The sequence below is a fragment of the Triturus cristatus genome, chromosome 7, assembly GCF_964204655.1.
Source record: "Triturus cristatus chromosome 7, aTriCri1.1, whole genome shotgun sequence".
In the NCBI taxonomy this organism is placed as follows: Eukaryota; Metazoa; Chordata; class Amphibia; order Caudata; family Salamandridae; genus Triturus; species Triturus cristatus.
In genome coordinates this window covers 1,062,928,667-1,062,948,730 of record NC_140590.1, presented here as the reverse complement: position 1 = coordinate 1,062,948,730, position 20,064 = coordinate 1,062,928,667, and the positions used below count along the sequence as shown (strand labels likewise).

Below are 20,064 nucleotides of genomic sequence, written 5' to 3'. Positions count from 1 at the left end.
CGGGACGGTATCCTGGGTATTTTGATACAGTCCAGAGCTAGTCTTAGGGAATTGTCGAGAATTAATAAAATAATGTAAAATAAACACAAGGGTGCAGTATGCTCACGCGAAGCAGGAAAGGAGCGCCAATGATAACACCATGAACACAGCAAAAGTTTAGCAGAAAGCCCAGTGTTCCTTCATCACCATATGACCTATTTGACCTTTAACATTCATCTTGAAATCAAATTTGCATCTTCAAACAAATAAATTTAAAAGAAACGGTAACTGCTAGTCCACGCCTCCCAAAATGAAACATACATCCTCAAAAGGAGTGTAATAAATTACATTACACAGGCAGAGTGTTACTTGGTCATAGCTAATATATGTATATGACATGTGTAACTATTGTTTTTAAACAATAGCGATACCCGACATGTATTTCATGGCATTACACCATTAAGAGAAGCAAGGAAAAGGGATCCCTAAACAGCAGTAGGGGGTAGTAAAACACAGCATCGTCGGGTTCAATTGGCCCCTCGGGGTTCTGGGTCCCCACCTGCTGCTCCAATAGTACCTACCTACGCCCCTCCGCAATTAAATTGTGCCTGCACTGCAGTGCATATGTCCATGACGCGCCCACGGAGATTCGCTGAAGTAAAAAGAAGCGACGCTGAAAACTGCCTCTTACAAGTTAGTGGGTAAAATATTCACTATGCTCATCGGCATAGCTGCCCACTTGTCTCTTCACACCCTCCCTCCCTGGCGCGCGCCTCCCTCCAACACACGCAGCCCAGATAACACAGATGGCGACGAGGGCACATTTTGATTCCACAATATTATGTGAAGCAGTTGGCACGTACCTTGCAGCTGAACAGCGTCCCGGGGGCCTACAGTAGCCGCGCGCGTTGTTTTGGTGGCGCGAGGCAGGAAATCTTTCGGCGTTCTGCAGTGGATCGGGGAGCGAGAAAGGGGTGGGTGGAGTGGGGGGAGGAGCGGCCGCAGTCAGCAGGTTTAACCTCTGCTGCACGCCTGCGAGCTGCACTTCGTGAGGCAGAGGCGCCCAGGGGTGCCAGTCTGGGAGGATAGCCTTTCCTTTTCCTGGGCGCTTGGGGATAGGCGCGAGCTGGGGCATGTGCGTGACACAGAATCCCTGTCGGATTACGTCATGATCATTGCGCGGTGCTCCCAGATTAAAGGCGGCGAAGGAGAACTATAAAACAGAATAAAGTGTGAATTGGGTGTAGTCAAGCTCGTTCTTCGACGCTAGGGTACAGTCGCACAGGTGCTGTAAGAATGGAAAGGTACAAGTGCCAGAACTGGCCCAATTCCCGCTGGTGGCAGCTGCTCTCTACCGCGCAAATAAAAATATATACTTAGCACACCTTTAAAGGAATAACACATCATATCAAACTCAAATGGCTCTTGTCTTTTACATACAAGCGGTATTGGCTACCAAGCGTTTCAGTGGGTTAGCACGGCGGGGTCCGGTTTCACTGCTGTCACGTTCCTTTGTGCAGTGGTTATAAATACAAAATGCCAAAACACATGGTTTTAAAGCGCGCTTAAGAACACGCTAGGAAGCTTGTACTTATTTTCTTCCTAAAGAAAACTTGACCAGGAGGTCTGTTTTCTCTGCCAATGTGACAACTGAAAATGACTTGAAATGTATCTGATTTATTATATAAGTATCTAAGACAGCAATCGGGCAATAAGCACATCCTCAGGCCAAAGTGGGGTAAAAGGCCGCTTTATTGGACAGGTAAGCAATCTCATTTATTACATATATCATAATCAGGCCTCACTAATACATATTCAATTCTATCACCCCCCACCCGTAAAACAATTCCCCACAGAAAACTTCCCCAACATTGTTCTGACTAATCCTCCTCCCCAACCCCTATCTACGTCTCCTGCCTACCTCTTGCCTCCTACCTCGCTCCCCTGTTTCCCTCTATCCGAAGCTGTTCAGAATGGCCCCCAACCCTTCCTGCCTGTCTTGATCTCCTCCAATTCTGCCACCTGTCCAAGCGACAACCACCAAAAAATCGCTAGTCTTGTGAATATACTGCCCTCGCTGAACGATACCTCTTCTAAGGGTGGGTGGGCGGGACCAAAACAATGTCCCTACCTCACACCGAACTTCAACTGGGTGCTCAACTGTAATTTTGATCTCCTGATAGCTCGCGCTAGCCGCCAGCCAATCAGGACTGCTCCCTGTCCTCGACTGTGCCATCAGCCCGAAGCTGCCCGGGGGTGGACATTCTATGAATGCCACCCCCAGGAGCCCTCATCGGGCAATAAGCACATCCTCAGGCCAAAGTGGGGTAAAAGGCCGCTTTATTGGACAGGTAAGCAATCTCATTTATTACATATATCATAATCAGGCCTCACTAATACATATTCAATTCTATCACCCCCCACCCGTAAAACAATTCCCCACAGAAAACTTCCCCAACATTGTTCTGACTAATCCTCCTCCCCAACCCCTATCTACGTCTCCTGCCTACCTCTTGCCTCCTACCTCGCTCCCCTGTTTCCCTCTGTCCGAAGCTGTTCAGAATGGCCCCCAACCCTTCCTGCCTGTCTTGATCTCCTCCAATTCTGCCACCAGGAAAAACCCTGACCCAGGAGTTTTTCCTGTCCCCCCCCTTACTTACTAATAACGAAAACTTTTGTACTGATATCCTGTTATAATCAGCACGCACTGTCGCCAAACAGGTGAAATACTTTATTCATTCAAATATTCAAAAATATCCTCAACTTTTGTTCTGAAATCTTTGTTATAAACCACACACGCTGTCGCCAAACAGGTGAAATACTTATTTCGTTCAATATATAAAATATCCCCAACTTTTGTTCTCATATCTTTGTTATTAACCACACACGCTGTCGCCAAACAGGTGAAATACTTATTTCCTTCAAGTATACTAAATATCCACAACTTTTGATGAAAACAATGGACTTAGCAAGAGTGAAATGAAACCAGTAGAATTCTATGTGCTAAGTGATAAAGTTTTATTGATAGGGGAGAGGACACACGCTGTCGCCAAACAGGTGAAATACTTATTTCAGTGGTGGAGGGGGGGGGGGGTGGGAGGAGGAATGAGAGGATAGCAAAAAGGGGGGGGGGGGAGAATGGAGGTAGAAGGGAAACGAAAAAACATATTCCTGACCACTAATGAATTTTGAAACTGTCGCCCAACAGCTTCTCATCAACAACAGGCTTTTTCCCTGTAGAATTTTTTGTAATCATTTCTTTTCTATTCAAAATGTAAATCTTATTACCAATAAAAGATATATGTACACCATCATGCCGGAAAAATTGATAGTCTTCTTTTGTAATTTCACTATGTGCTAAACCATAAAACTATTAATTGAACAAAAACGGTGTAAATCCCTCTGCGCTTTTCTTCTCCTCTTTCTACTGCCGTGAATCCCTCAGCCCCCCTCCAGACTCAGCGTCGCATCAACACTGTCAAAATGATTTTTGATTTGCCCCAACTTTTTGCTAATATTTCTAAATCAATTTTACTTTCCATAAGCAACCCTAGAGCTGCCCTAAGTAATTTTCTCTGAGGTGAATCAAAATGGCTTCGGGTTTATTCTTAAAAGACAATTCACTCATAAAAGGCATTAATTGGCCCCACTTCATGCCACTTCCCCCAAACCAAAAAGACCTCATTTAAACGAAAACCCAAATTCTTTCCAAAATGACTCCTCAGCTTCCTTTGTAGCACACTTAACGAATGAAAGTCCAATTCTCGAAACTTGTTTATGCGACAATGAGAAGCTTGCCGCCGAGCCTGAAAAGAAATAACAATTAATATACTGGATCATGTATGTCGGTATCTAAAACTCTAATATATCTGAGGCAGCAGACCGAAGACCAACTCCCCCATTTCTTTTCATTGCTGAGTGAAAACCCCCCACCTGGCAGCTTCAGAGGCCGCATCAATTCGAAATGATTGGATACCAGAATTGAAAAGGGGGGGGATTTTCCCCCCAAACTGTTGAGTCTTCTTTAAGATTGACAGTAATTGTGAAACAGAGTAGTGAGCCATTTTTGTGTCTGAAACATAAATTGGGAAGTAGCGCCTCCTTCTATGAATTCTGACCAAGTTCTTATGGGGTATAATTGCCCTTTACTACGTTGCAAAAATACTCTGACACCCTTACCAACTTGATCTGTTTTGGAACGTTAGAGAAACGTACATTTATAAAAATTAACAAGAGAAAACAATTTGAACTTTGAGGTCATCATTGAGTGCTTCACTTAACAATTTAGAAATTCTTAAAGCACCAAAAGAGAGCCAAATCATGCATAACTTGAATAAACGATATTCTAATTCAGAAAAACAAATTACATACAAACCTTTTGTTATGCTATACAGTAATTTTAAGAAGACTGGTTCTAGGTAAAATTGTCCTCTTTTACATTTCTGCCCATCCTTGAAGAATTCTCCTATCCATTTCCCCTGCTGAAGGTTTGTATCCCCCAAAAAACTTCCCGTAAAAGGGCACTCGTGCTAATTTCCCTGCTACTGTTGTAGAAGAAACGTTCCTTTCTATGTTGTTCATGAAGAATTGTATTATGTGATTCCTACGTTACATTAAACCTTCAGTGGTGTGAGCTCTATGAGAAGCACCTGAATGTAAAAAACTCTAGCCATGCTCTCATGTAGGCTAATTTGGTGCTTTTAGCCAGAGAATTTTCAATAAGTTGCTGCAGTTTCAGTGTGCAAAATCCCATACCTCACTGAGCGAAAGTCTTTTGCAGATCCGCCACCGAAAACGAGGTAGAGCATCTGTGATGTTATTTCAACTCCCGGTATATGTCTGACTTTGAAACCAATGTTAACATTAAGCTTCAGTAACTGGTTTGTCCTGTCTCTCTGATAACTTTCCAAGTCCACTACTCTTCTATTAACATGAAATAACAATGACCTGTTAGCTAACTGCTTACCCCAAACAGCCAACGCAGCTATTAATGGGAAAAATTTTAGGAAAACAATGCTTTTCTTCTCTGAAATCCAATTGGCTGGCCATTATTCTGCGCACCATTTCCCGTCCCAATTAAATGTTTAAACAACGTTAGCCAAACTTCAAAGACCGCTCTCATGCTAGCAGTGATCCAGATTCTGTGGTGTGGCAGCCTGACACATGACATGGAAAACAAGACGTCTACAAAATATTCTGCCCGCCTTCACTACTCAATAACCGAAATTTAGATGGCCCCATAAGCATTGAACTTCAGACAATGTGAACTTATGAGCTTTCTTTACGTACTCTAGCAATCTCGTCAGTTCTAGTATTTCTTGAGCGGAAGTCTTGCTTCCATTTTTCGGTATCTATTTCAATGCCTAGATAAGTTAGACAACAACAAGGACCTTCAGTTCCCCCACCCCCTCCAGATAGTGGTACTCCCAACTCTGTCGCTACCACTTCAAATTCTCTTAATGCCAACTCACATTGCTGAGAGAGCCCTCAGTTCCCATAAATAAAAAATAAAAAATACATTTATCTAGATAATGTGTCACTGCTGTGTGTCCAGTTCGTAAAGAGAAACACCACTATAAAAAATTGCTAAAAGATTCAAATAGCTTGCAAGATATTGCACAATCCATAGAAGAGCTACATCCATGAAAAAATTTCTTTCAAAATAGATACCCAGCAAGGAGAAATCTGATGGGTGTACCGGTCAAAGCCAAAAGGCTGACTGGATATCACATTTAGCCATTTCTGTTTTGCACCCATCCTTCTAATTATGCCTAATTCTGTATCTGCCGAAATAAATGTGACCATGGAATCATCTCTGGCTATAAGGTCATTAATGGAGAGACTTTGAGGCCATGATAAGTGCTGAATCATTCTGAATTCACCTTCTGCTTTCTTGGGAAATACGCCTAAAGGGGAAACAATGAGATCCTGTAGTGGCCATGACACAAAACGGACCCGCCATCCTCCCTTCACCTACTCCTGCGAAAAAATTCTCTCTCACAATTTGAGGAAATATGTTGCCAATTTTAAGTTCTTAGCAAATCTATGGTATCTAGGCCCCTGATAACCTAGCCTAAACCCCTCTCTGAACCCCCATTCCAACAATGTTGCTTCATTTATTTCAGGATAAAACTTTAAACAATGGCACAAAGCTTCAACAATAAAATGGTGTAAAAATCCCTTGTTACCAAGTTGAAAAACATAGCCTCTCTCTCTGTTCTGGCTAACACCCCCACAAATTGAACGGATCCCCAAAGCATTGCAGAATGGGATGTTTTCGCCACACCTGGAGCACTCATGTTTACAATTACAGGTGGTTCTCTGACCGTATCCATTGTTAAAGTTCCAGCAGGCCCAGAGACAAATGTTTGATTCTGATTTGTTTTTTTTGTTTGTTTTATTTAATATTATTCCAACAAGCCCAGTTCCCCCCAAAGTGGGTCTGTTTTGACAGGGCCGAATATCGCCGCAGATATTTTCAGGGAACTTTTCGCAATACTCACTTGCAAAATGAGGAAAACCGATGTCCCTGAATCGATGTTATTTGGCGCCCATGGGCTTTTGCTAACTCCCAAGTATCCTCACATTGAGCCTTCCTTTGACTGTATATCTTTATGAAAGAGCTTGAAAAAATATCTATAAATTCTCCCTTCCAAATCTTTCCTTTGGTCCTTTATTTAAATGCGAACCCAAGGGCATTGATAACCCATGTACAGCAAACGTCTTAGATTCGGTTGAATTGTAGTGTCACCATTTGTTTTTTCAACCTTGTGAGCGCTCCCTCTAACCTTAACTGTAGCATCACCATTCTCACCTTCATTAACCATCTGCTTAGCTGTATCGTTAACAGCGTTCACGCTTTTATGTCTACTTTCTGTTCCCACATTCTTTTCAACACATAACTTATTATTATATAACCTTTTTGGACTGTACCTGTTCCTATCGCAGCGTCCGCCTCAAGTGTTGGCCTCTTCTTCTTCACTGAGTATTGATGTTCGTCGCCTGGTCTGCCATGAAGCTTTCATTTTCTTTATCCTGTGAAAAATAATCTCTAGAGACATTTTTAGTAAACCCCCCTATTCCCTCCCTCTCCGTCATCCTCAATTTTCTCTGTCTTCCAAAGACTCAAATTCATCATTACCCTGAATTTTCTCCTAACACCCCAATACTTAGCTTCCTTCCTACCCTCCTACTTCCACTCGGACATTCCCCGTCACCCATTCCACCATCGTATACTTTCTAATTTATCACTCTAACATAGACTGACGCTCTTCATAGATCCATCGATGTGGGAAAATTCGCCTGAAAATTCTCCCCGTCTTTGCTTCTTATGGTGCAGGACGTTAGATGCCTGTTCAAAACTTCTTTACTGCCCTTTATTTTGCTTGGCAGCATCTCTCCCTCGTTGGACCGCAAAACGCTTGAACTTGTAGCCTCAGGAACCTTTTTTGCTCCTCAAATTAATTAATCTTAATTCGTTGTTAATTTCTTAGTTATCCCGACCTACTGCCCCGCTGATTCTGATTCATTAACAATGTTAACAGGACCGGTGCTTTTATTTTTGAATATTTTAACTGAAACTACTGTATCTAGTTCTGCACGTCCTGACATATTATTTAAAAAGACAGCATTCAGCTTTAAATATTTAACTTGAATTTTCTTAATGAATTGGTGTATGTCCTGTCTGCCAAACTATACCACCTGTTTCACTCGAGACCATAGGTGACAAGCACCTTTCTGCAGCAATTGCCATATTTAAATTTGCAGTGTCTTTTCCCTGTCCTGCCAAAAATAAAAATGTCTTATGTCCCAACACTTCTTGTTTTGCAGGCTATGGAAAACTTTCTTTTGTTCCAACCGGCCACTAGGGGGAGAATTTGAGATATCTCTAAATTAGCATTCACCTTTGCAATCAGTTTGGCTCCTTTAAACACTCTGCTCTTAAAAATGGGGAGAGCATGGCACTGTAAGTGTGCGAGGCCTGCCCCTCCTCTTTGAAGAGCCCAGAAAAACTTGGAGTTGCAGAGGTATTTAGAGCCTCTAAATCTTCACACTCTCTGTGGGAGATGACAGGGGAGCCTTCGCTAGACTACAAAGCGTTAACAGTTGCTGCCACACCGCTTGCTGCCTTTCTATTCTGCCTCCCAAAGCCCACCCACGCCTCAGACAAAACACCAGGGACAATTAAATCATCCCTCCCGACTTCCTTGACAGAAACTGCTGCTACCATCGCGCTAACTGCCAAATATAATAAATAATTACAAGCGACGCCACCAAAACAATGTCCCTACCTCACACCGAACTTCAACTGGGTGCTCAACTGTAATTTTGATCTCCTGATAGCTCGCGCTAGCCGCCAGCCAATCAGGACTGCTCCCTGTCCATTGACTGTGCCATCAGCCCGAAGCTGCCCGGGGGTGGACATTTTATGAATGCCACCCCCAGGAGCCCTCATTCTGAGCATTTTGTTTGCTCCTGCACACCCCCCAACGCCCTCTCTCCATATCCTGCTATTTAACCTAGTGGAATAAAAAGAACGCAACAACGATCGGCACTCCATGCAGAATAACGTCATTATGCCATTGTAGCACCTTTCTGTTACCTAAGACCTAGAACTGTCAAAGCCAACAGGTCTGGCTGTGAAGTGACAATGCACGTAAACAAAAGTATCACAAATGTCATTTATATGCCATGCAAGCACAAATCATTAGAACTATGTTTATTAAGTGTACCTTTACGGAAGTATCAAGGTTCTGCGAATACCCTAAAGAGAGAGGTATAGAGGGTAACAGATAAAACACTAACAACAAAAAAACCAGCTGATAGCTTAGTAATGAAAAGTCAAGGGTTGGTCAAGAGGTGGGTTGTACTACCACCTTGAATACAGTGAAGTCATGAATCACTTGGATTTCTAGTGGAAGTTCATTTCCGGTTCTGGGCCCCACTACTCACACAGCCACTTTGGGGCACTCTATAGAGCAGTGTTTGAATGAAGGGTCCTCGTGGTAAAATATGGAATTATCAATTCTGGATGAAAAAGAGACCCAGTTTTATGATAGGTTTTGTGGGCAAGACAAGCTATCTAAAACCAATTCCTTTTTTCTACGGCCAGACAACCCAATCTATCTCTGACCAATGAGATATCTTCACAATTATTTTTAGCTTCCATACTATTCATACTGCCAGATTTTAAAGGAAAAGCAGCTTTTCTAAGGCTCTGCTGGTCAGGCTCATGTAGAAGGCATTGCAATATTCAACATGCTATAGATCCTTAGCGCCAACCACTTGACGAAGCTGTTCCTTAGGGAGAAAAGGACGGATTTCCTTAGGGGTTTAAGGATGTAGCACCAAACCTTCTATGTGTGCGGGAGAAGTGATAGCTGCGATCAAATAGAAAACCCAGCTTCTTTACCTTAATTCCCATGTTAGAGGTTTCCCCAAATAGCTCTGGTCAGAGATCAGAGGACCAACAATCAGTGTCTCTGTCTTAAGCTTCCAGCTCTGTCTTGTCCCCAATTATTCCGTTTCGTACATTGAACCTGTCCCATTGAATTTGCCAAAAAGGGGGAAAAGTAGTAAAAAGATTGCTTTGTGCATCCAATGAATATCGGAAACAAATAATTGAACGGGACAAAAAGGATGATGATTGAGTGTATTTCAGATATAAAATAGTTCCTGTTACAGTCAAATGGAAGCACTTCCTGGATGGCAGAACGATACACCAAGTAGCCAATAGCATGAGGTCAGATTGTGATTCTCCAGTAGAGTGGCCAAGGCCCACTCTTTCTATTTTCATATAGTTAATAACAATGTGACTTGCAGACAGCTGAGCTGTCAAGTCAGATAGAAAAGGCAATTTTCAAGATCTCCTTGTGCTTGCATACCACCAATTAGTGGTGCCCTCAGTCACCAGTCCTGCCTCACCTGCGAGATGCAGCAGACCTCATGGGCACATGCTAAACTAAATGATCTTGAAACTGATGTTCATATACACTGATGGGGGCCTTACTCATGAATACATGCAACACTTCCTCAAGCAGGTGATTTGGGCTACTACCTTTTGACTGACAGCTTCAATCCCAACTCAAAGAAGAAAAAGCAAGACATAGCTTATTGAACCCCACCTATACGTATGATCCCTGCTTTAGTGTGATGAGGAGGACTCAAGGTAAGGGGCTGGGGTCTTGGGTGCGAGACTGACCCAGAAGTACACATCACATTGATTTGGCTCTAAGTTTCTGTGTTTCTGTCTTTGCTATAGGCATAACAAAAGATGACAGGGTAGGCTGCAGGATTTTGCTTGATTTTTTAATATAAAAATACAAGCAATGCAGGGTTTTGAAATTATAACCTGGATATTATGCTTACCACCATCTCATGAGTGAAAGTGGGCGGTATTTTACTGCTTTCGTAAAAAAAAAAAATAGTTCACTCATGAGGGCAATATTCACAAAGTTTCTTCTGTGTTCCTTGTGGTTTACCAGTGGAAAGCGCCTGTAATTCTGCAGGGAAAAGTGGCAAGTGGTTCGCAAATACACTTTATTTTGCAGACATGTCTTGCTCACATACATAAATACCACCATGCCCATTCTGTATTCGGAAGGACTAACAATTAGGCAGTTGTTGGTGGTCAGGACAATGCAATACAAATGAGGCACTACCACAGCCGTAACTTCGCGAGCATTCAGAAGCCATTGCGATGCTTTCCAAGCTAATTTGCACTGCCACTTGCAGCCAACCCTTCCCTTGCATGTCTAATCAAGACCTGGCTCTTTGACTGAACCGTGGATCGCCCTTCTCCACGGTACCTTGAGACCGTAACCGTGAGTAGTCGCTGATTGATTGAGTTGTGGTGGGTCATACGGAGCTTCTACTAGGATCTCCTAGCATCTGCTGTTCGGCCTCCTTGTGCATCAAACCAGTTCCACTTGGGGTCAGAGTCCCACACCACTACGCAACAAATGAATCTCCCACCAAGAGCCTGCCTCACCACACTCTCAAAACACCATCTGTGTGCACTACCTGTTCGCACCAACAGCCCCAAATCTGTGGAGATTTGTGCACTCTTGGGAAACATGTGCTGATATAACTGAAATGCTTAACCTAAAAAAATACACCAGTCCAGTACTCTGAAACCGGCTTGGTTGGCGTTTGCACTATATAAGATTACACATAAATAAACAAAATAAAACATACTCTTGAATGATGCCCCTAAAAGTCCTGCTGTAATAATGGAAAAAGTGCATAAATGATCGCAGTGTTTGCCATCGGACACCACCGGCATTTATTAGAGGGGACTGGAACACTTTTAACGGGCCAGCGAGCAACGCTCCTAAATATGAGAAATGTAAACGATTGTGGGGCATATTTACAAGCCCTAAACGCCACTAGAGTGCTGCTTTTTATCAGGCTCTGTTGGCATACCGGCACGCCCCATATTTACAAGGTGGCGCTATGCCACTTAACGTGGCTTAACACCACCTTGTAAATATGCCCCTTTCCACTGCAGTCCTCTGCGGCAAAGGGGTGCGTAATGGGTGTTGCAGTGGGCTTTCCACCGCAACCCCCATTGCTTTTTGATGCTTCCCCAGATTTACAAGGCTGAGGCTGCGCCAAAAACCAATGCCAGGGAATACCTGGTCTTAGAATGGTGATACGAGGAAAAATTATTAGTTTCCCCTCATTTTTTGCTCTATGTGTACTGCATTCTGCAGCACACATTGAAAGAGCAAATCCCCATTGACTGTTTATGTGCAAGAAGGTGTCCCTTTCTGCACATAAACAATCGCCCCTACAGCGCAGGCACCCTTGTAACATGGCGGCTGGGTGGCTGCGCTGGCACCAGGCAGCTTTTTTGGCGCCAGCACTAGGGGAAACACAGGGTTGCATCATATTCTTGTGAATACAGCGTATCCCTGCATTTTAAAAATGTTGAAGCATAGCGTTGCCAATTGTGGCGTAACACAGCACTCCAACATTTTTTTGTAAATATGCCCCTGTGTCTGCTTAGAAGGGGCTACCTGTCAGCCCACTTTCAGTAAACATTAATGCATGCAGGCTGCTCAGTAAAAACACTGACACCATAACATGCATCACTAATGTAAGTGTGTTTTCCTCGCAGGCCCACGTTATATCACAAGAACAGAAAGGAACAGAAAATGCCAGTATTCAGAGGGGTGTATGTGTGCAAGGCAGCCAGCAGAGGAATTCTGGGAAGTTCTTGTCCCCAGGATTCCCATTAGCACCAAACAATGCACAGTTCCTCAGGTTCCATTCTGACTGCATGACAAGTCTGAGTTAAATGTGCTAACACATGCTGTATTATCACACTAGAAGGAGCCAGCAGGAGCAGACAGAGAGGGCTATATTTGTAAAGTACTCCTCATGCAGTTCAATGAGAGCACTCAAGTGGAGGCAGAAGGATAAACCCAATCAGCCAATAATGTTAGGTGAGAGATGAATACTTCAATAGCCAGAGCTAAGGCATGATTGACAAAGTTTCAGTCCAGTGACTGGAAGATACTCAATGAAGAAAGGGATGGACCCCAAACCCACTCTATGTATATTGTAAGCAAGAGGTCTGTTTGACTGCTGACAGCCAACAATCTCACTTAAAAATGCAGCACAACAGAAACCTGCCTTCTGTCCACCGATGACTGCAGATCCCTGGAAGGGAGACAGGAGTTGTTCTGTGCAAGGCTACCCGTGCCATCTGCATCCCGGGTGCTGCTTATTTTTCTGAACAAAAAAAGGACTAGGACCCAAGATGGTTCTTAGGGGCCACTGCAGCTTTCACCACCCACTGTCCTTGACAGCGCTCCAATAGGCCTCCTACTTACTATCTCATTCCTACAAATGGGACAATTTAGACTATTACTGCCCACCCATTGCTGTAAGAAGGGCCTGGAGGCCCTGGTGTCATTTGTTTGATGCACATTAAATTCTTCAATTTGGAATGTTTCAAAGTAGACAGCGCCACTATTTGGTGGACTGTCATAAATATGTGCTGGTGTTAAGAAATAAGTGTGGGTGCCGAGCACTGGCATACATCGGCACACATTAAGCAATGATCCCGGAGCTAGGCACACCTACCACTTGAAAGTAGGCAGACAGGTAAAGGAGATGGCTGACCCCCTCTCCAGGTGAAAGTTCAGTTACCAGACAAGGTGTCTAACAGGCAGCGTCTGTAATTATTCTGACTGGGCACCAGTGAAACCTCAGTTTCGGTGCCCTTCAGGTTCCTTCCTTAACACTGCTAACATTCTCGGATCTCTGCGATCAATATGTTCTTGGCATCCACTCATTTGTTGACATCTTAGGTGAAATTTTAAAGCTGCTTTTAAAATCAACACAAGTTATTAGATGATTGATTGAGACAAAGAGCTTAAGTGGCTCGACTAAAATCATACAGCAGGTCAATGTGGAAGCTGCGACTCGAAATCAAAATTCTTAGAAAAATCTCTAATGGATTTTCAACTTCTAGGCAATTGGTTAACCATCTTTACTGTGTTTGAAGGGAGTAGCTATAATTAGTGCAGCTGATGCTGTCATACTGGGTCATGGGTGTAAGGAACCCATTTACACTTCAATTATGGCTGTCTATTACTACCGAAGCACAGACGAGAATCAATTTTCCTTACTTGAATTATTAGTACTATTAAAAATATAACAAATCCAATGTTTCGTCATGTCATTATATTGACTGCTTTATCATTTTATTTGATTGATTTAGGCTGATTAAAGTATAAAAAAAAGTGTGATGGATAGAATGCTTGAATTAATCTCAACCACTGGTAATTACTCGGGGCTGCATCCCAATACATTGTTATTTTGCACACGATGTCACCTTAGTTTGGAACCAGCTATATGCAAATCAGTTGTGACCCTTCTCCAATCGTTACAGTGCAGCTCGAACTGCCAAGCCAGGTCGTCCCTGAACCGGAGCCCAATCAACACAGGACCAGTTTCACCCTAGTTATGAGCTGATCAGCCGGGTGCAGCTTGATTCCTGTGACAGTGTGTAGGACCCACGTTTGGGCAGGTTTTACTTGCTGACATTTTTGCAGGTGTAAACCACTGTGTATAGTAATCCCCCACATATTGTGGAATCTTGATGTTTGTACCCAAATCAGGATTTCCATGATGCATGGATCAAGGACTCTCCTCTCCTTTTACATTTTAGCATCTTTGCTTAACTTTCTCTTAAACCTCTCTCCTCTTTCCCCATTACCTCCTTTTTCCCTTTAATTTCTTCCCCTCCTCTGTATGTCACATTTCAATGCAGTGTTTACCACGATGGACGTTACAACACAAGACTTTACAACGCATGTAAGTACAACAAGGGCCCTTTTTAGCAGTATACAATGCAGGTTAAGTATTTTTTTGAAATGTCAATTTTTATATCACTTAAGAAAGGGAGGGTTTAAAGGTTCAGGGATGGGCTATTAACAGTCCAGGGTGGGTAGAGATAAAGAGGGTAAAGAGTGTTTAGAGTTTAGGAAAGGGAGAGATAAAGATCAGGATTCTAAGAATCAGTGGCAGGTAAGGCAAATGGAGATAATGTGTTTTTAGGGTTCAGGAGAGGGTAGTGTTAAAGTGAGGTGAGAGTCTTTGAGATGGTAGACATAAGGTGAGGTAATGGGCTTGTTGTTAGGGTTCAGGGTCAGTAGAGGTAAATGGAAGTAAGGGGTTTTCAAGGTTCAGAGCAGATAGAGGTAAAGGGAGTAAAGGGTTTTTTAGGGTTGATGAGTGGGTAAAGGTAAAGGGAGGTATGGCGTTTTTAGGTTTTAGCTGTGGGTAGAAGTAAAGGGAGGTAAGAGCTTTTAAGGGTTCAGGGATGGGAAGAAGTAAAGCTAGGTAAATGTTTTTCAGGGTTCAGGACAAGGTACAGGTAAAGGAGCTAAGGAGGGATTTCCAAGATTTAGAGGCAGGTAGAGTTAAAGAAAGGTGAAAGGCTTTCAGGGTTCAGGGGCAGGTAGAGGTAAAGAGAGAGATAACATGTTTTGGGGGTTAAATGAATATATATATATATATATATATATATATATATATATATATATATATATATATATATATATATATATATATATATATATATATATATATATATATATATATATATATATAGTGAGCCCCGAGTTGATGTTCGAGTGCACCTCAAGCCTTTTGGACCCAAGCCTGAGCATTGATATTTGGCGGTGGCCATAACCGCCGAGTGTGCACCACCTCAGTAACCCATGGGGGCCACGGGGGCCAGTATACTACAGCCTCTGTATGTGGAGCATCAATGTTGGATTGAGGTGACGCTTGCCAGCTGAGAACTCATTCAGCGTTCTTTTTTACCCACAGATTATACATGCACGGATTGAAATGCATCTGGCACTGCAACCTCCAGGATGCCTAGCGCGGACTCATTCAGAGCAGCCCATCAGAGGGCGCGCTTATTTTGCATAAAGAGAGACAGCTGCTGGTACGTGCTTATTCCCTCACCACGAGCCCTGGAAGAAGAAAAGATATTTTCGAAACGCGTCGGCGAGAGTGGTGTTTGACTGTGAAAGGGAGCTGGTTGGCGCCATCTGCACCGATAAAGGGGGCTAGTGCTTGGAGCCCCGAGTTGATGTTCGAGTGCACCTCAAGCCTTTTGGACCCAAGCCTGAGCATTGATATTTGGCGGTGGCCATAACCGCCGAGTGTGCACCACCTCAGTAACCCATGGGGGCCACGGGGGCCAGTATACTACAGCCTCTGTATGTGGAGCATCAATGTTGGATTGAGGTGACGCTTGCCAGCTGAGAACTCATTCAGCGTTCTTTTTTACCCACAGATTATACATGCACGGATTGAAATGCATCTGGCACTGCAACCTCCAGGATGCCTAGCGCGGACTCATTCAGAGCAGCCCATCAGAGGGCGCGCTTATTTTGCATAAAGAGAGACAGCTGCTGGTACGTGCTTATTCCCTCACCACGAGCCCTGGAAGAAGAAAAGATATTTTCGAAACGCGTCGGCGAGAGTGGTGTTTGACTGTGAAAGGGAGCTGGTTGGCGCCATCTGCACCGATAAAGGGGGCTAGTGCTTGGAGCCCCGAGTTGATGTTCGAGTGCACCTCAAGCCTTTTGGACCCAAGCCTGAGCATTGATATTTGGCGGTGGCCATAACCGCCGAGTGTGCACCACCTCAGTAACCCATGGGGGCCACGGGGGCCAGTATACTACAGCCTCTGTATGTGGAGCATCAATGTTGGATTGAGGTGACGCTTGCCAGCTGAGAACTCATTCAGCGTTCTTTTTTACCCACAGATTATACATGCACGGATTGAAATACATCTGGCACTGCAACCTCCAGGATGCCTAGCGCGGACTCATTCAGAGCAGCCCATCAGAGGGCGCGCTTATTTTGCATAAAGAGAGACAGCTGCTGGTACGTGCTTATTCCCTCACCACGAGCCCTGGAAGAAGAAAAGATATTTTCGAAACGCGTCGGCGAGAGTGGTGTTTGACTGTGAAAGGGAGCTGGTTGGCGCCATCTGCACCGATAAAGGGGGCTAGTGCTTGGAGCCCCGAGTTGATGTTCGAGTGCACCTCAAGCCTTTTGGACCCAAGCCTGAGCATTGATATTTGGCGGTGGCCATAACCGCCGAGTGTGCACCACCTCAGTAACCCATGGGGGCCACGGGGGCCAGTATACTACAGCCTCTGTATGTGGAGCATCAATGTTGGATTGAGGTGACGCTTGCCAGCTGAGAACTCATTCAGCGTTCTTTTTTACCCACAGATTATACATGCACGGATTGAAATGCATCTGGCACTGCAACCTCCAGGATGCCTAGCGCGGACTCATTCAGAGCAGCCCATCAGAGGGCGCGCTTATTTTGCATAAAGAGAGACAGCTGCTGGTACGTGCTTATTCCCTCACCACGAGCCCTGGAAGAAGAAAAGATATTTTCGAAACGCGTCGGCGAGAGTGGTGTTTGACTGTGAAAGGGAGCTGGTTGGCGCCATCTGCACCGATAAAGGGGGCTAGTGCTTGGAGCCCCGAGTTGATGTTCGAGTGCACCTCAAGCCTTTTGGACCCAAGCCTGAGCATTGATATATATATATATATGGTGAATAAACACCCGTTTCTCCGCTTACTTTGTTAGACTGTTTGTTCCTGATAGCGCACGTTATCCAAGCATTTTGAAATATTGAATTTCCGGTGTGCTCCGCCGGCGTGTGCGCCAACTCCCTTGGGTCCCAGCAACCAGAAGGAGCATTCCCTTGGTGTTCATATATATATATATATATATATATATATATATATATATATATATATATCAAACACCTCTCTGACAAACAGGAGCGCCTCCACCTCACGGGTCGGGGCCTGTTTAAGGTGTGTCAGACACCTGTAATATTTCAAAGAAAACCACGTTCTTCTTTAGCAACGCAGAAACAGGCTACTCCATTCACGCTTGTAAAGGCTTCTTTATTCCAAATAAAATGGATAGGCATTACGCGTTTCGACTCGCATGAGTCTTAATCATATGCCACTGTATACTGGTGGGTTCGTTGGTTTTTTAAATAAACGTGACTCATCAACATTGAAAACGGACTAGTGTCCACAAAACTGTTGTCTTTAAAGGTGCAGTTATTTTCTTGCTGTAAACTCTTTTAATTTTATGCCAAAAGGGGTAGTAAAGTTCTTTCAATTCTTCAGGTTTAATCCTTTGAACATTAGTGTTCATTCCGTACACGTTTCCCTTTTTATTGCTATTCATAATTGCAATGTCTCGTAGTTTTATTTCTATTTTTTACCGTACGCTTACGGTAAGCGTACGGTAAGCGTACTCGGCGAAATTGCCGAAAAAAAAATAAAACCGTTTTTGCTCTTGGGGGATGTTTGGGGACTCCCTCAACATGACTATGTGGGAGGGAGTTGTCAAAACAGCCCCGTAACATGTTTTTGGGCATCATGTTTGAGAGACAAAATGGCGGACGCCGCTTCCTGGTTTCGGCCGATTCGAATGTTTACTAAGATCTAAGACCCAATCAGAATCGCGCTCGCGCACGCCACCGTACGCGTACGGTAAGCGTACCGTAAGCGGGCTCAGATATATATATATTGATTTAAAGGCTATTTTCTCAGAATCTACTGAACAGATTTACACCAAACCTACAAAAAGCACTTCCTTGACATAGGGACTACCTCTCTGCCAAATTTCTAGTAATTCTGTTCAGCCGTTCGGGCTGTAGCTCGTTCTAAAGGTCCTTTGGAAAAATGCATGGGAAAAACGCGTTTTGGGACCCCCCTTTTATCTCAGCCCCCGCTTGACGAATCCCCCCGAGACTTTCAGGGTAGGAGCGGAGCATAGCGCCCCACCTATTTTGAGAAATTCGCGAGGATTCATCGACCGGCGCCAAAGTTATTCAAAATAGAATGTTGCGGATTTCCTATGGAAAAGGGGTCCTAACTATAACTACCTACTGGCGACCGCCAGTAGGTAATATATATATATATATATATATATATATATATATATATATGTGTATGTATATATATATATATATATATATATTCACTGAAAAAACCATAGGTTGCAGGGACTTTATAGTTAGTTGCACATTTCACTCGTACAAAACCATAGAAATTCAGCCGTTATATTTAGTAGAGCAAACTATAATTGACGCCCTGCAATGAACTGCTGATGATGTCACATATTACATCACTCATGACATGGTCAGTGACATCACTGATGACATCTCAAATGACATCACTGATGACATCATCCAGTGAATGTGTGTTTTTGTAAACTTTAAATATGTTTTAAATATGTTAATGCCAAGGTGTATTGAAGAATGAGTTGGTGTATAAGTGTCTGGGTGGAGGATTCAATAGGTGTGTGACTGACTGTGTAAGTTAGTGATTAAATGTCTCTTACTGAATGCATGGGTTAGTGACTAAACTGTGTGAATGTCTGTATCAGTCTCTCAGTTGTTTTATAAGCTGCTGCATGGGTTGATGATTAGGTATATGACTGTCTATATGGCTTACTTATTGGTAGCATGAGTATCTGTATGGGTGTCTCAGTGTTTGTGTGTGTAGGTGGGTGGGCAGTGTGTAACTTTCTGCCAACATGTGTGAGTGGCTAATTTACTAGGTGTATGGGTTCAATAGTGCATGTGGAAATAGCTGTTTCGGTGAGTGTGTGTGTGTGTGTATCACTGTGCTGAAGAGTGAATGTATATCACAGTGGTATATGTGTGAGTAACTACATATGTGAAAGGCAGTATATGTGAGTGTTGGAGTACATAAATGACTCTATGTGATAGTGAGTAATTGTGAGAGTGGATGTATAAATGAGTGTGTGCTTGTGTCAGTGATTGTGTAAGAGAGTCAGTGTATGTTACTATTTGTATGAATAGGTTAGATACTGAATGTATACCTGTATAGGTGAGTAAACGTCAGAATTAGAGATTCTTTGCATGACTAGCTACGTGTGTCAATAACTCTATGGATGAGTGACAGTGTATGAGTGTTTGTATAGGTATATGAGTACAGAAAATAGTGCTATATTGATGAGTGACTGCATGTATGAGTTACTGTATGGGTGAATGAATGAATGTGTGTGTATAACTAGGAAGTAGTCAGTGGGTATATAGTAACTGCTATTAATTTGTCTTGGTTTAGAAAATGGTAGTCAGTATTTTAGAGTGGGAGTATCAAAGGTTATATTAGAGTGTGAAGAGGTGCATCAAATTATCACGTGGATGATGTCATCAGTGATGTCATCAGTGATGTCATTTGAGATGTCATCAGTGATGTAACTGACCATGTCATGAATGATGTAATATGTGACGTCATCAGCAGTGCATTGCGGGGCGTGAGTTATAGTTAGCCCTACTAACTATAACGGCCGAATTTCTATGGTTTTGTACGAGTGAAATGTGCAACTAACTATAACGTGCCTGAAACCTATGGTTGTTTCAGTGCATTTCAAAGGTTTTTTAAATGCTAATTTGTAACTATAATGACCCTGAAACCTATGGTTTTTTTCAGTGAATTTTAAAGGTTTTTAAAATGATAATTTGTAACTATAATGTCCCT

The 20,064-nt window shown here is 43.2% G+C and overlaps 1 protein-coding gene across 3 annotated transcripts in view; it reads right to left on the bottom strand.

Moving 5' to 3' along the window:
* FGF1 (fibroblast growth factor 1) overlaps positions 1-20,064 on the bottom strand; it is a 433,963-nt gene that overhangs the window by 320,354 nt on the left and 93,545 nt on the right. The window contains exon 1 of one of the 3 annotated variants that reach the window (XM_085618131.1): positions 843-1,002. The exons of 1 other annotated variant lie outside the window; for it this stretch is intronic. The gene's annotated coding sequence lies outside the window, so the exon portion shown is untranslated. Of the gene's footprint in view, positions 1-560; positions 641-842; positions 1,003-20,064 lie in introns of those variants that run through there. One more of the 3 variants, XM_085618133.1, reaches the window with a different exon arrangement.